Here is a 14,631-nt window from a genome sequence, read left to right as displayed (position 1 = left end):
AAAAATTTAGCAGGTTTACAATAACAGGAGGGGGTTTTTAATTCAACTTTAGAAAAAAATCCGTTAGTTCATAAGTAAAGAGGGGTTGTTTTATTGGGAATTTTTTTTTAGTAGAGGGGTTTTTTAAATACTCCTTGAACACACGTGATACCTAGCATTTCGTAGTGGTGCACCCCCCGAGTGCTAGTGTAGAAAGAATGTAAATAAAACTTCATAAGTTTCAATTTTATCTTACGAGGAAATTTCTTAAGATGTGGGCCTAATCTTCATATACGGTTGGTGAGGACAATGATGAAGATGCTTCTACTCTTAAAGAATTGTGCTGAGCTTTTTCAAACAAGAAAGGTCTCTTTGCAAATATGCAATCGCTCCAAAATGCTTGGTCCATTGCTATTTTGCAATGGATAAATGGAAAGAAAAAAACATTATAAGACCCTACACCACATTCAAGCATTAAGGACAATAGCAAAACCAAGGTAAGCTAATATATGCTAGCAAATGGCTAGGGTACACAATAGCACTTAGTGTGAACCATCTACTAGACTATTAAGAGTACAAAGTGCAAAAGGTCTCTCTGTCTCTCTGTCTCTCTCTCTCTCTCTCTCTCACACACACACGCACGCACACATAAGGACACATACATGATTACCTTATTAACAAGGAGGTGGCTGATTAGTGGGATATAGTAACTACCATATTATGTGTTTTGGGAGTCCTATGAGGATATAGAGAGTAATGTGTCACATGTGCGTGCACATGCACACACAGACACAACGTACATGCACACACACACACACACACACACACACACACACACACACACACACAATACACATGCACACATAGACACACAATGCACATGCACGCACGTGCGCGCGCACACACACACAAAGTATACTTCTCCAACTATGAATTCTTCTTTTATGAACCCGCAGTGAGATCTCCCTTTTGCACTCTCTTTTTAACCACTCAATATACCAAGCACACTAATCCTCCCATACCTCCTCTAAGCGCTCATGCACACACGTGCACATTGCATAAGTTTGGCTTAATTAATACCAATATCCTTGCTAGGACCCGGCACTATATGATGTTTGTAATGTCACCTCACAATATAAAGACATATTTTTTTTATAATTTCTTGTAGCTCTATTTCCCTCATGTGGTCTTCATCGACTTTTACATGTAGCTCATTGGGCATCCTTTCAGAGACTTCTCAGTCCCTAGATTAGCGTCTAGTGCAAGCTAGTGTAGAAAGAGTGTAAATAAAACTTCTTTAGATTTAGATTTTATCCTACTAGGAAATTTCTTAAGATGTGGCCCTGAACTTTAACAAGTTTGTTGGTGTGGAAAATGAGGATGATGCTTCTATTGTTGAAGAATTGTCCTCCTTTCTAAACAAGAAATGCGTCTTTGCAAATATGCAATTTCTCCAAAACGCTGGTCCATTGTCATTTTGCAATGGATAAATTGAAAGAAAACCACATTATAAGACCCTAGATAGCATAAAAACATTCAGGACAATGAGCTACAAACACGGTAAGATAATATAAGCTAGAAAATGAACAAAACAAAAGGTTAAGTATATATAAAATGCTGAGGCATCAAGGTCACACTACAGACTGCTTTTGAAAAAGGGGGACCTTTCTTGACTTTGAACAACTAATAATCTAGCATGTCGTACACAAGAGCACTTAGTGTGTAGATTATTAAGAGTGCAAAGTTCAAAAGGTCTCTCTCACTCTCTCTCTCTCTCTCTCTCTCTCTCTCTCGCTATTACGATTTAAAAGTCACAATTAACCTTTATTTTTTATGTACTTGTTGCTTTTCTTTCTTGGGCGTCATCCATGACTTCTGATTCCCTAGCTTAGCGTATGGTGCAAGGTAGTGCATTAAGAGAGAGAATCGATCTTCTTGTAAGTTTCAATTTGATCGTACTAGGAAGTTTCGTAAGATGTGGCCATGGAATTAATTTGAATGTTGTGAGCTAAGCTAATATGATGGAAAATAATTAGAACTTCACAAAAGAAAACAACGATGATGGGGCATCACGGATTGAATGTCTCGGATTATTTTATTCTCACTATGGAATCAGACGAGAAATCTTGACTCGAAGGACCAGCAAACCCCGTCCAATGAAAGAATAGACGAGGAATCTTGACTCGAAGGACCAGCAAACCCCGTCGAATCAAAGAATAGACGAGGAATCTTGACTCGAAGGACCAGCAAACCCCGTCTGAACTAAGCAGACTTGTTCGAGCGAAATATAACGGGGAGCAAAGTCGCCTAAATTCTCTGTGGCTTAGTCGAGTGATCATCGTGTTGGGAGTGTGCAGCTTGTTGGAAGTCGAGTATTGGAACGAGATCATACTTGGTGCGAGAGGTGAGAGCGGCGGATCGGTGATTGTAGTGGGTGAGAGGCTCTGAGATGTTGTAACGAAATCGGATCTGTAGGGAGTGGTATCAAAGTCGGAGCTGTAGGGAGTGGGAGTAGATCGACGGGAGTCGGATCATCAGCACTGGTACGTGCATTGTACAGCAGGATATCCAAAACAAGGTGAGAAATGGAGTCCTCGATTGCAGCAGCTCAGGGACGCGTTTTTTGCAAGCATCCACCATGCCTGCGTTCCTTCTCCACCAACGACAACATGTTGCAGCATTACCGCGATGCTCATTCTCCGAACGTCAAAGCTGGTGGCAAGAAAAAGCACCCTTGCACTCATTGTGGGAAGTCCTTCGATAGCGTTTCGTTCCTGAATCAGCATTGCGTGGACGTCCATTTGAAAGAGAAGGGTAATCAGCTCAGAGTTGCACCCGATGTAACCTCTTGCGAGATAGAATCTGCCTGTAACGATTGTGGCAGAAGCTTCAAAAGCTTAGATTTTCTGCATCAACACCAATGGGATTCACCCGATCATTCCCGTGTGTCGAAAACGAAAACGCCTATTACTGCTGAAGTTCGAGAGTGCTCGGACTGCTTGAAGACGTTTCCTACTGCCATACAGTTGGAACAACATTTTATGGACCTGCACCCATGTGACTCGCATCACCTCCCTCATAGATGCTTATTTGATCTTGATGATCCGCCCGGCTCTTCTTGTTCTTCTTTTCCTAATCCTTGCTAACTTCGTGCAGTGAGCGAGGTGCCGAAGTCCGACGAGGATAACACATGGCACAATATAGCGTTGCGGTTCGGGTTTGCCTGGAAGCATCCCAACTCCAAACTTGACAACGTACACAAGATATTCAAGGTGTACAACACGGGCGCGAGACGAAATGTGTACGAGCAGTGCCGCAAAGAACTTAAGAATGCAGCAAGTTTGCTGAAGGGCGAAGAGAACGTAGATCTGAAACGCAAGATGCTGGCCGACGGGAACGAGCTCTACAGGTTTCACGGCACCACAGTGAAGTGCGGTTTGGGGGCAGAAGGCAATTCTCATCAGCAACTATGTTCTGATGCGGAGTGCAATCTCTGCGGGATATTGAAAAACGGATTCCAAAAGAACAAATGTAGGACGGGTTCCTTCCAGAGGTTTGGGACTGGGATCTATGTGTCGGGGGTAAGCAGCAAAGCCAACGATTATGTGAGATGCTGGCTGGGAAGCGCAGGAGGGGATGGGATGAAGGTGATGCTGGTGTGCAGGGTGTTGGCAGGTCGAAAATATCTGTCGAAGCAGAATATGCAGCATCTGAGCAGCCCTCCCCCTGGCTTCCACTCTGTGCAAGGCGAGCCAGGCGAGGCCCTCAGATTCGATGAGCTCGTCGTCTACGACGACCGTGCCATCCTGCCAGCCTACCTCATCCTTTACTCCACCCATTCGCCCCTCTTCTAGCTAGCCATTGAAACGTTCATCAGGTAGCAGCTGCTGCAAAGACAGTTATCAAACTTTCCTTTCTTCGTTTTGTCATACTTATTGTCGATTCCAATACACAATTCTTGTCACTGGATGCATCGCTCTCAGCTTCTTGAAGCACATGTCCATCCTTGTATGGCCTCGGTCTGCTTCCAACTGAATTTTGAAACCTGTAATATATCCATTGTGGAATACATACAGGTTCCACAATCCACTTGGAAGCACACCCAAGCTGTATCTACATCCATATATATGAGTAGATGCATCCAAAGACAAGAATCGTGTGTTTGAGTCACCAATGGTATCACAACTCCAATAATGGAATTAAATAACACAAAGCTTTGTCATATATTGACATTACATGTTATGTAACCCGTTTCCTTTGGACCTTGGCTCTGATATTATTTGTCAAGGCAAGTGTTTGTATCTAAATAATTGGTTTTATCAGAACGATTTGGATTTGCTTGTGGTCCAGCCCTTGTGCTCCTTGCATTCTGGTTTTTGTGCAAAACAGAAAAAACGCAACTATTTAATGATTTTGTGGCATAATGAACTAGTCAAGATGTGCTTGTTTTTTGGCTCTATTCTGGTTCTTGTGCTCTCGGAACTCTTCTTTTTGTCCTCAGACAATCTACTACAGAGATTCACAAACCTTGAATAATGGCATAGCTTGTCATGAGCAAGGATTGGTTGTTCTACCTTCCTGCATTAATCAGAGGAGAACCTCTATGGCTTTCTCAAGGCTGCAACAATATGCGGACTCACCTAACGTTTTGTTTTGAGCATGCCACAATTGATGTCTCTTGTTAGATCTGCTACCGGTGGGTTACAAACAATGGTTTCATGTACAAATTATGCTACTGGTGGGAGGGAAGGATACACGTTGGGCATGCACAACCACAACGTACTAGAGATCTCTGTAAAGTCATATGGGAAACTCTCTCTCTCTCTCTCTCTCTCTCTCTCTCCCTCCCTTACAAATCAAATGAAAAAAATAACTGTATTTATATGCTGATATGGTAAAGCATATCTGCCCATTTCCTTTGGAGGAGCATCTAAGTAAACTGTTGATATTGTCTTGCTCTCACGAATCAAGTGTTTATATCCAGATGATTGATTTTTGTTTGCCTTTGTGTGGTTTTTCGCAATTCTACTTGTTGCGTTATGCTTTTTATGCATACTAGCTGAATCCATCTACATTATCACTCTCATAGGATAAACAGAATGGAAAAGATCTGATCCCTTTCGGGATTTATTCTCATCCTTTCTAGGCCTTGTATGTGCTTCTTGCTTTCTTCCTTTGTCAATAGGCAGCTTGACTGCAGAAATTCATGAATCTGATTTGATTTGAACGTAACTTGAGAAAAACGATAGGACATCCTTACTCTAGGTGCAGAATGTAGTAAAAAGAGCAAGAAGAATGCCTATTGGAACTAAGACCATTAAGGTCTCATGCACACACACGGAAGATCCAAGAGGTCGCACTGCTTGGTAACCGTCATATCAATACCTATGTAATCCACACATTCTAGAGATTCAATATAATCTATTCTACGTATGCGCACGACTCAAATTTCTATATGGTATCAGACTAGAAATGGGTCCAACCCAGCCATGCTTCCGCGAGAAGAACTGGGCCTGTTGATCCTCCTCAAAGACAAGGAGAAATAGCAGACGAAGGAGTCCTGCTAAAGACCAACGTCAAATGGCGTATTCGAATTGCAGACAACGATCTGCAAGAGGCGAAAAAGACCAAAGATGATGCCAACGGCATCCGTGCAAAGTCCCTTAAGAGAGGGCAAAAACATGACGCAGATAACACAGACCTGCGTCAGTCCCTCAACGAAGGGCAAAAACAAGAAGGGCACAAAGACCCTTGGGAAGGCACCCTCCAGCCCAGTCATGGAGAAAAACAGGGCGAATTGAAGACCCTGATCGTCACAAATGACGATGGCAGCCTCCTGCATGCAGAAAATGCAGGACACAACAAGGGAAAAATCCCACAAGACGTGGCTGAAGGTGACGACCTGGCTACAGGCAAAGCACAAAAGCTTGAAGGTGGACTCCCGACCAACAGAGGAGAGGCGAAGGGCAAATCAAAGACCCTGAACGTCAAACATAACGAAATAGTGGACCTCCTGCCAAAGCAAGGACATGAAAAGATCCAAGAAGATGGCAAACTAAGAGGAGTGATAAACATCAACGGCAACCAGCTCCTGCCTGCGAATGGAGATAAAGATAGCACAAATGGCGACCTCCAGCCAGCGAAAGGACAAACGAACAACTTTGATGGTAATTTCTACACTAGTTCTACGAAATTTCTTCCGAAGCCTCTGCATGATCTTGTGATCAGGGATCATCCAGTGCTGCGGGTTATTTCCAAGGCCAAGAAGAAAACCTCACTGCGTCTCTGCATGACAATAAAATTGCCGTTTCATCCTGGGGAGATAGACGAAGCAGATTTTGCAGGACAGATCTGTGATTATACAGCGGATCAGGCTCCCAAAGCAAACATTGGATGCAAAACAGACGAAGGGATCAATGTTCATGCATCAATATTTGATGAAGAGGCAGCAAAAAACGCAGATGAAGATGCAAACTTTGACGAAGGCCTTGCTGATCAAGGACACGACAAAGATGGCGAAGATGTTCCAAACGGCAGTGATGTACAACATGCAGATTGGGCTGGGAAAGATGAAAATGCAGGCTATTGCCAAAGTCCACTCGATTACTGCAGAGCGGCAGTCTATGTTGCAAGCGAAGGCAAAGGTCCGGATGAATCACATGCAAGCAGTGATTTCCCAATTGCTCCAGAAGGCGCTTCTGTCAGTGATATAACAGCACACCATCATGCAGATACTTCTGCCGATCTTGCCGAATCCAAAGAAGCTGCTGTTGACTATGAACAAGAGCTAGCAAATTTTAGTGCTACAGCAGATCCTGATCAAGTCCAGAACGAAGGAGTTTGCAACCGTGAAGCAGATGCAGACCAAGATAATGAGCTTGAAGATGCAGATTTTAATGCTCAACCCGACCAAGAACTAGATGATCAAGTGGATGGACAACGGGACAGTGTACCACTTTTCTTTTTCTTTCACTTGCGGGGGAGTGAGATGTACCGAGTTCATGAAAAAGTGTTTGGCTTTAAAGCACCTTCATCAAAGCCAATGATCCGAATGAAGATGAAGACAAACTGATCATGCTGCTCGTCATTCATGCAACATTAGATCCTGGCTAAATGCACTGCATACTTGTATGTATTTATAGCATATATAGATTACTCTTGGGAAGCACCATAATAACTGGGGGTGCATCTCAATTCAAATAAATCTCCGACTCTATTACTCTTAAGACCTTAATGATCTTAAGGGGGAGTATTGGAATTAAGACCATTAAGGCCTCATGCACACACACGGAAGATCCAAGAGGTCGCACCACTTGGTAACCGTCATATCAATACCTATGTAATCCACACATTCTAGAGATTCAATACAATCTATTCTACGTATGCGCACGACTCAAATTTCTATAATGCCTACACTGTATGTGAAGATACTCTGATACTACAGCAAGAGGAGAAAGATGAAAATGTGAAGTGAAACAAAAGAGAAACTGGATGATGTATTGAAAGCTGAAGGAAAACAACAACTCACTGCAAGCACACACTGATGCTGCTGATGTAGCTTATTTATCAGCTCAGCCGGAGGAATGCGCCACAAAATCCTCTACCTACTTACCTACATCCTTCTCTACCTACATCTGCCATCTACTAATTTGCTGACTACCTGGCTGCTAGTAACAAATGCTAACACTCCCACCCAGCAGGCAACTCATATGAGTCGCTTTATTACAAACATTCCTCACTACAATGGTTCACTCATATGGGTTGAGCTGCTGTAAAGTCTATCAATGGACAATTCATCAACTTGCACATGAGATGATGACGCTCTTTGGTGAGGGGTTTAGTGAATATGTCCACAAGCATTTGATCAGTTGGACAGCACTTCAATTGAAGGTCACCAGATTGAAGAAGATCTCGAATGAAATGGTACCGAACATCTAGGTGCGTTTGTGGAAAGTTTTACTTCCCGAGAGACATAGGGCACCTTGGCTGTCCATATCTAACAAGGCTGGGGAGGAGGGTGTGGAGGGGATTTTGGAGAGGAAGCGTTTAATCCATATGGATTCTCAGGCAGCATGACTCAAGGCAACGCACTCAACTTCTGTTGAGAGAGCATTGCATTCCTGCTTACATGATGACCAACTGATGGGAGCTCCAGCAAGGAGGAATGTATAGCCTGAGGTGGATCATCGAGAGTGTGGATCACTAGCCCAGTCAGTGTCAGAGTAACCATAAAACGTTGGATCATCACTACTATATGTGAGTGTGGTATGGAGAGTGCCTCTGAGGTATCGGAGAAGACAGGCTGCTATGTGCAAACCATGAGGAGCAACTGCAAATCGACTAAGGTAAGACACAGTGAACGCGACGTCAGGGTGAGTTGTAAGCAAGGTGTACATGAGGGCTCCCAATATCTCTCTGTAGGGAAAATCTGAGATAGGCTCATATTCATCTGGAACGCTAGGCAGGGTAGTCATTGGAGCGCTCACTGGTTTGCTATCAAGAAAGCCCTATTGTTCAAGAACTGTAGAGAGGTAACGGGTTTAATGTGAGAAGAACAACTGTGCTTTCATACAAAATGAGTGAAGAGATAGCATACACAGAGAGACTGAATAGGTGAAGCGAACTATATTGTTATGATCCCAATCGGGATGTTAAAGTGATACAAAATTCAGGTCACGTCTGTTGATGTTTCAAATGTTTTGTTCATAATTCAAGTTTATAATGTATTCTAATTACTAAACTCTCATTTATTCACACACTCCCTCTCTTTTAAGAAACAGAGAAATTGAAAGTATGAAGGATGTAGCTAATGCATGCCAATAGCTTGGCAGCTTGCTTCATGCTTCGGTCGTGGTACTGTTTTTGTCAGGAAGTCAGCCCACATATCCTTTGTGGGTGTATAGTCCACCAGTAGCTTTCCTTCTTCATGTAGCTCCTTGAGATAGTGGTATTTGTAATCCACATGCTTTGTTTTTTCATGATGCTTCATAGTGCGGATCAACATTATACTGGATTGGTTATCCATGTACAATGTAAATGGTGAGCGAGGGAGCTTTCCAAACGCACCAAGGTCCTGTAAGAGCTGTTGTAACCAAATTCCCTCCTTTGCAGCTTCAGCAGCTGCTACAAATTCGGCCTCAGTGGAGGAAAGAGCCACTGACGTCTGCTTTCTAGATTGCCAAGAAATTGCTCCTCCAGCAAGCATAAAAACATATCCAGATGTCGAGTGACGAGTATCCTTATCCCCTCCCCAGTCAGAGTCTGACCAGCCAAGGAGTGTCGGGGATGTCGTGGTTGCTCTGGAGTACTTGATGCCGAGTTGGGAAGAGTGTTTCACGTACCTCAGGACTCGTTGAAGAGCTTGCCAATGTATTAGACGGGGATTCTGCATAAAGCGAGAAAGCATCCCTGTGATGAAGCATAGATCAGGTCGGGTACATGTCACGAGGTATCGAAGGCTGCCGAGGACTTGTCGATAAGGAATAGACTCCATATCTCGTGCTTCCTTCGTAGTGAGAGGTGCCTCATCAACTGATAACTTCTCTGCAGGATTTCCTGGAATGGGACTCGGTCGGCAGTCGAGCATAGAGAACTTCTTTAGGAACTCCTTGGTAAAACGATGTTGATGAATCATGAGAGAATTCTCCTGCTCATTGTGTTGGACATGTATGCCGAGGCAGTAATGAAGCTTCCCTCCATCAACCATGGCAAATGTGGAGGCCAATTCGGATTTGGCTCGCTCCAGGATGCAGAGATCATTGGAGAGAATAACGATATCATCCACATAGATTGCAGTGATGAGTATGTAGCAAGCTTTGTGTCGAGTGTAAATGTTTGTCTCAGTGGGAAGCCGTTGATATCCATGGTCGATCATAAATGTATGGAATCGGTAATACCATTGCCGAGGGGATTGCTTCAATCCGTATAATGACCGATGAAGCTTGCAAACATACTAAGGGTGGATCTGTGAGACATAGTGTTGGGGCTGATCCATGTAGATATCTTCGTCCAGATGACCATGGAGAAATGCCGTTTTGATATCCAATTGATGTATATGCAGATTCAATTGAGCAGCAGTAGCAATTAAAATTCGGAGGGAAGTCATACCAAGTACCGGCGAATACGTCTCATGAAAGTCTTCACCAGGGATTTGGGTGAAGCCTCTTGCAACGAGCCGTGCTTTGTAGCGTGATACCGTGCCATCGCCTTGATACTTCCGCTGTAATAACCATTTGCAAGAGACAAGTCTGCGATCTGTGGGTCTGGGAACCAACGTCCAAGTGCCGTTTTGTTGGAGAGCTGCAAATTCAGCATCCATTGCTGCTTGCCAGAGATGAGCATCAGGTCCAGATAACGCGTCCTTCACCGAAATGTTGTCCACCTGTAACGGATCATTGTCGCAATGTTGTTCAGGGATGGAGTGTCGAGCGAGGGAGGCGACATTTGTAGAGGCGAGGATGTCTGAGATAGATCGAGTTTTCTGCGCCGGCTTGATCGAATCTAATGCAGAGTCCGGTGAGGATGGTGGTTGGGGTGACATGGGCTCGGAACACGTGGCGGTAATTGGGGCAGTTGCATGTGCATCCATTTGAGCCGTTCTTGCACGTGACGGGCCGGCAGTTTGAGAAGCCACGGCTGTTGCATGGGTGTTGGCATGGCTGTCCATGTGGAGGCTTGTGCGAGTGCCAGTGCGTGCCTGATCTGGCAATCGACCATGTGGACGGTTGAGTTGGCCTTGAGCATCTTCTTTAGTGGTGCGCAGTGTGTCCCGCCACTCTTTCCTACGATTTCGCGACTGAGGAAGGATCCGATCTGCGTGATGTTCAGCTCAATCCCGTAACATGGCTGGGGAGAAGGGTGGATCTAGCATTGTATGAGTAGGGGAGCTCGGTGAAGGGAGATGGCGATGTGACATGTTTGCTCTTGGGAGAGGCTGTGGGGTTTGCAACAAGTGCGAGTCAGGTGGTGATGGTGGACCTTGTGCCGCTTGTGCTGGAGCTGGTTGGGCGGGTGGAGTTGGGTTTGCAATCTGTTGGATGACGAAATGAATCATGTCGTCCATCTCATCCTGTTCTTCTTGGGCTTCAACGACTTGTTGTTGCAGAGTGTAGCGTAGTCTTGCATAGCGTGAAGATTCTAGGTCCTGATCAGTCGTTTGAGCTGGTTGATGAGATGACGATGGTTCATCCTGGGTATTAGAGATAGGTAGCAGGGCAAGCTCATTGATAAAAACGCTCCTGCTGAAAGAGAATCGTCTATTGCTCGGGTTGTATAATCGGTATGCTTTGATACCGAATCGATCTCCATAGCCCACAAGTATTTGTTTGATTGCTCGGTCCTCTAACTTGTTTCTTCTATCTGCAGGTACATATGAGTATGCAGGTGAACCGAAGATTCTCATGTGAGTTACCCCAGGACGAATACCTGTCCAAGCTTCATAAGGAGTTCTATGCCTCAGTGTGGTAGTGAACAAGCGATTCTGAGCATAACATGCTGTAGAGACTGCCTCCTCCCAATAGGAATTTGAAAGACCGGCCATTTTCATCATGGCTCGAGTTGATTCCATAAGGGTTCTGTTTTTTCTTTCTGCTATTCCGTTTTGTTGGGGTGTGTACGAAACCGTGCGTTGGTGCAGGATGCCATGATGTTGACAATAATGTTTGAAGTCATTTGAAATGTATTCTCCTCCATTGTCAGTCCGGATACACTTGATGCTTAGGTTGAGCTGATTCTCCACAAGCTGTTTATAGGCTATGAAGTGAGATAAGACTTCAGACTTTTGTCTCAGAAAGGTTACAATGGTGAACCGAGTGCAATCATTGATAAAGGTAAGGAAATATTGAGAGCCTGTGAGTGACCGGGTGGGCATTGGTCCACAGAGATCAGAGTGTATTAGTTGGAGTGGTCTTTGTGAATGAGTATGGGATCTCGGAAAAGGTATTTGATGAGCTTTGCCAAAAATACACCCTTCACATAGATCGATTGGAGCAATTTGGAAGTTAAGTCCATCAACAAGATTGTGTCTTTGCATGTTTCGAATAGAATTAATATGAGGATGACCAAGTCTGTAGTGCCACCGGAGTGTTTCAATTTGGGAATTGGTCTGAGCAATAGCATTGTTTGCTTGTGAAGGTCCTGTTGCAACTCCGAGTGGGTAAAGGCGTCTTCGTTGCTGACAGGTAAGTTGGATGGTTTGTCCTGTGGTCAATACGAAGTGAAAGATGCAATGCTGATGGTGGAATTCAATGAAGGAGCCATTTTTTGTTGCTTCACTAACAGAAAGAAGGTTTCGTGTTAGTGCAGGTACATAGTATACCCTGTCAATGGTAGTATTCTGGCCATTAGGTAGATGAATTTGAAGGAGACCAAATCCTTTAGCATATTGGGTACTATCATCTCCGAGTCTCACTTCTAGAGGACTGGTAAGGGAGGTATAACGAATTAGCCAGTTTTTGTTGAAGGTCATGTGATGCGTGGCACCCGTATCAAAGTACCATTCATCATCAATAGGAGTTGAGGAGTTAATTGTCACAGCGAAGAGGTGAAGTTGGTCTGAGTTTGAATCATCTGTGTAATCTGAGATTGAGGATGCATTAATTTGGGCAATTCGGGCTTGTGCTCTAGGCTGATAACGCAGCTGAGGACGCTGCTCAGATTGATAACGCATCTGAGGACGGTGCTCCCGTTGTTTTGTGCGACATTCACGTTCCAAATGTCCAAGCCATTGACAATAAGTGCACTGAATGGTGCGGAGGTGACCAGAATTGTTGGGTCGTATCCCTCAAAATGGAAATGATCTCAAAGGATTGGGCAGATTTATTTGGCGAGAATCTCGACTTGAATTTGAAAATGTGTTGAACCGGTTAGAAGGTCTGCGAAAATTCCGATTGAGTCTGGTATTCATGGCCATAGGGGTGATTGTACTGGCGGATTTAGATGAATGATCATTCATAGTTTGTTCTTGTTTTATCTTGCTAGCAAGTAATGCTATGTTTGATTTGCGACAGTTGATTGAGTCGTGATAAATGATCTCCAAGTTGAAGGTAATGCTGCAAGTAAGAGCATGACTTGCAACGTATCAGGGATTACCAGTCCAGCGATGATGGCGTTATCCAGCATTGTCTGCCATTCATCAACGAAGGTGTCAGCCGATTGTTTCGATTTCATCTCAAGGTTGATCAACTTCTTGAGGATTGTGACTTGGGAAGGAAGGTCTGTGTGCTCATATTGATTTCTGAGATGCTCCCACATTGCGTGAGAGGTTGCCAGAGTTCGAACAAATAGTTCGAACAAATTGGACTTGTTTGTCGCTCAGGTGTAGAATAATTTCCGTCCTGGCGCTAAGGTCTTTGAGATTCCATGCATCTTGGGTAGCCGCGTGAGCAGCAGGGGCAATCGGTGGTGCGCCAGGAGCAGGGATTATTGAAGAGGGATTGACCTCTATGCCAGATACAACGCCCCATAGATCAAGGCGTGTAAGGCACATTTCCATCTTGACGCGCCACGCCAAGTAGTTTGTGTCAATTAGTTTGTCCAATTTGTATGAGCGGGCTACAGCAGCGGCCATGGTATTGAAGAGGAGATTGTTTTGAGGGAAAATGAATCGGTGTTTCGATTGCTGACATTGCAATTCACTCTATCCGGATCAAAGGAACTGCAGTATGAGCGCGGAAGGTGATGAGTTTGTTCTACTCAGAAACTGATACCATGTGAGAAGAACAACTGTGCTTTCATACAAAATGAGTGAAGAGATAGCATACACAGAGAGACTGAATAGGTGAAGTGAACTATATTGTTATGATCCCAATTGGGATGTTAAAGTGATACAAAATTCGGGTCACGTCTGTTGATGTTTCGAATGTTTTGTTCATAATTCAAGTTTATAATGTATTCTAATTACTAAACTCTCATTTATTCACATTTAAGAGAGACGAACAGAGATTTGATTAGCAGACCACTCAATTTGCATATCCAAGAAGTGAGAAGCGATTCCGAGATCCTTCATGCTGAAAGAATGCTGCAGCATTTCTTTGGTGTCGATGATAAGGTCGTGGGAATCGGAAATAATTAATAAATCATGTACGTAGACAACGATGATGCAGATGTTGCTATGTCGTCGAAGTTGATAGATGGTCGAATCACTATTAAAACATGAAAAGCCTTGATCAAGGAAGGAACGATCAACTTCAAGGATCAAGTTTCATGTGCCATGCTCGTGATGATTTTGCTTGAGACCATACAGGGCTTTATGAAGTGTGCAGACTAATCCGTCTTGTCCACGAACTTTGAAATGCTCGGGTTGCTCCAGATAGATATCCTCTTCAATGTCTCCATGAAGAAAGGATGTGTTGACATCCATATGGTGGATATGCCAATGATAAACAGCATGTAGCGTGAGCAGGACACGAACCGATGAGATGCGAGTCACAGGAGCAAATGTCTCGAAAAAGTCGACACCCTCTCTCTAGGTGAATCCTTTGGCAACGAGACGTGCTTTGTGTCTAGCGATGGAACTATCGAGGTGACGCTTGATTTTGAAGATCCATTTGGTGCGAATCGGAGGTCGACCGGGTGGCAGGGGAACAAGGGTCCAAGTCCCATTTGATGGATAGAGTCCATTTCTTCTTGCATGGCGTGAATCTACTTGGTGAA

At 44.1% G+C, this 14,631-nt stretch overlaps 1 pseudogene; it reads left to right on the top strand.

Moving 5' to 3' along the window:
- Nucleotides 1-2,483: 2,483 nt before the first annotated feature.
- Nucleotides 2,484-3,913, top strand: LOC147882630 (uncharacterized; annotated as a pseudogene).
- The last annotated feature ends 10,718 nt before the right edge of the window (nucleotides 3,914-14,631 follow it).

Source organism: Dipteris shenzhenensis, chromosome 29, assembly GCF_047967505.1.
Source record: "Dipteris shenzhenensis isolate YYH24624 ecotype China chromosome 29, Dip_SZ_1.0, whole genome shotgun sequence".
NCBI lineage: Eukaryota > Viridiplantae > Streptophyta > Polypodiopsida > Gleicheniales > Dipteridaceae > Dipteris > Dipteris shenzhenensis.
Note: the sequence above shows the minus strand (reverse complement) of the source record. Positions and strands in the feature narration are given on the sequence as shown.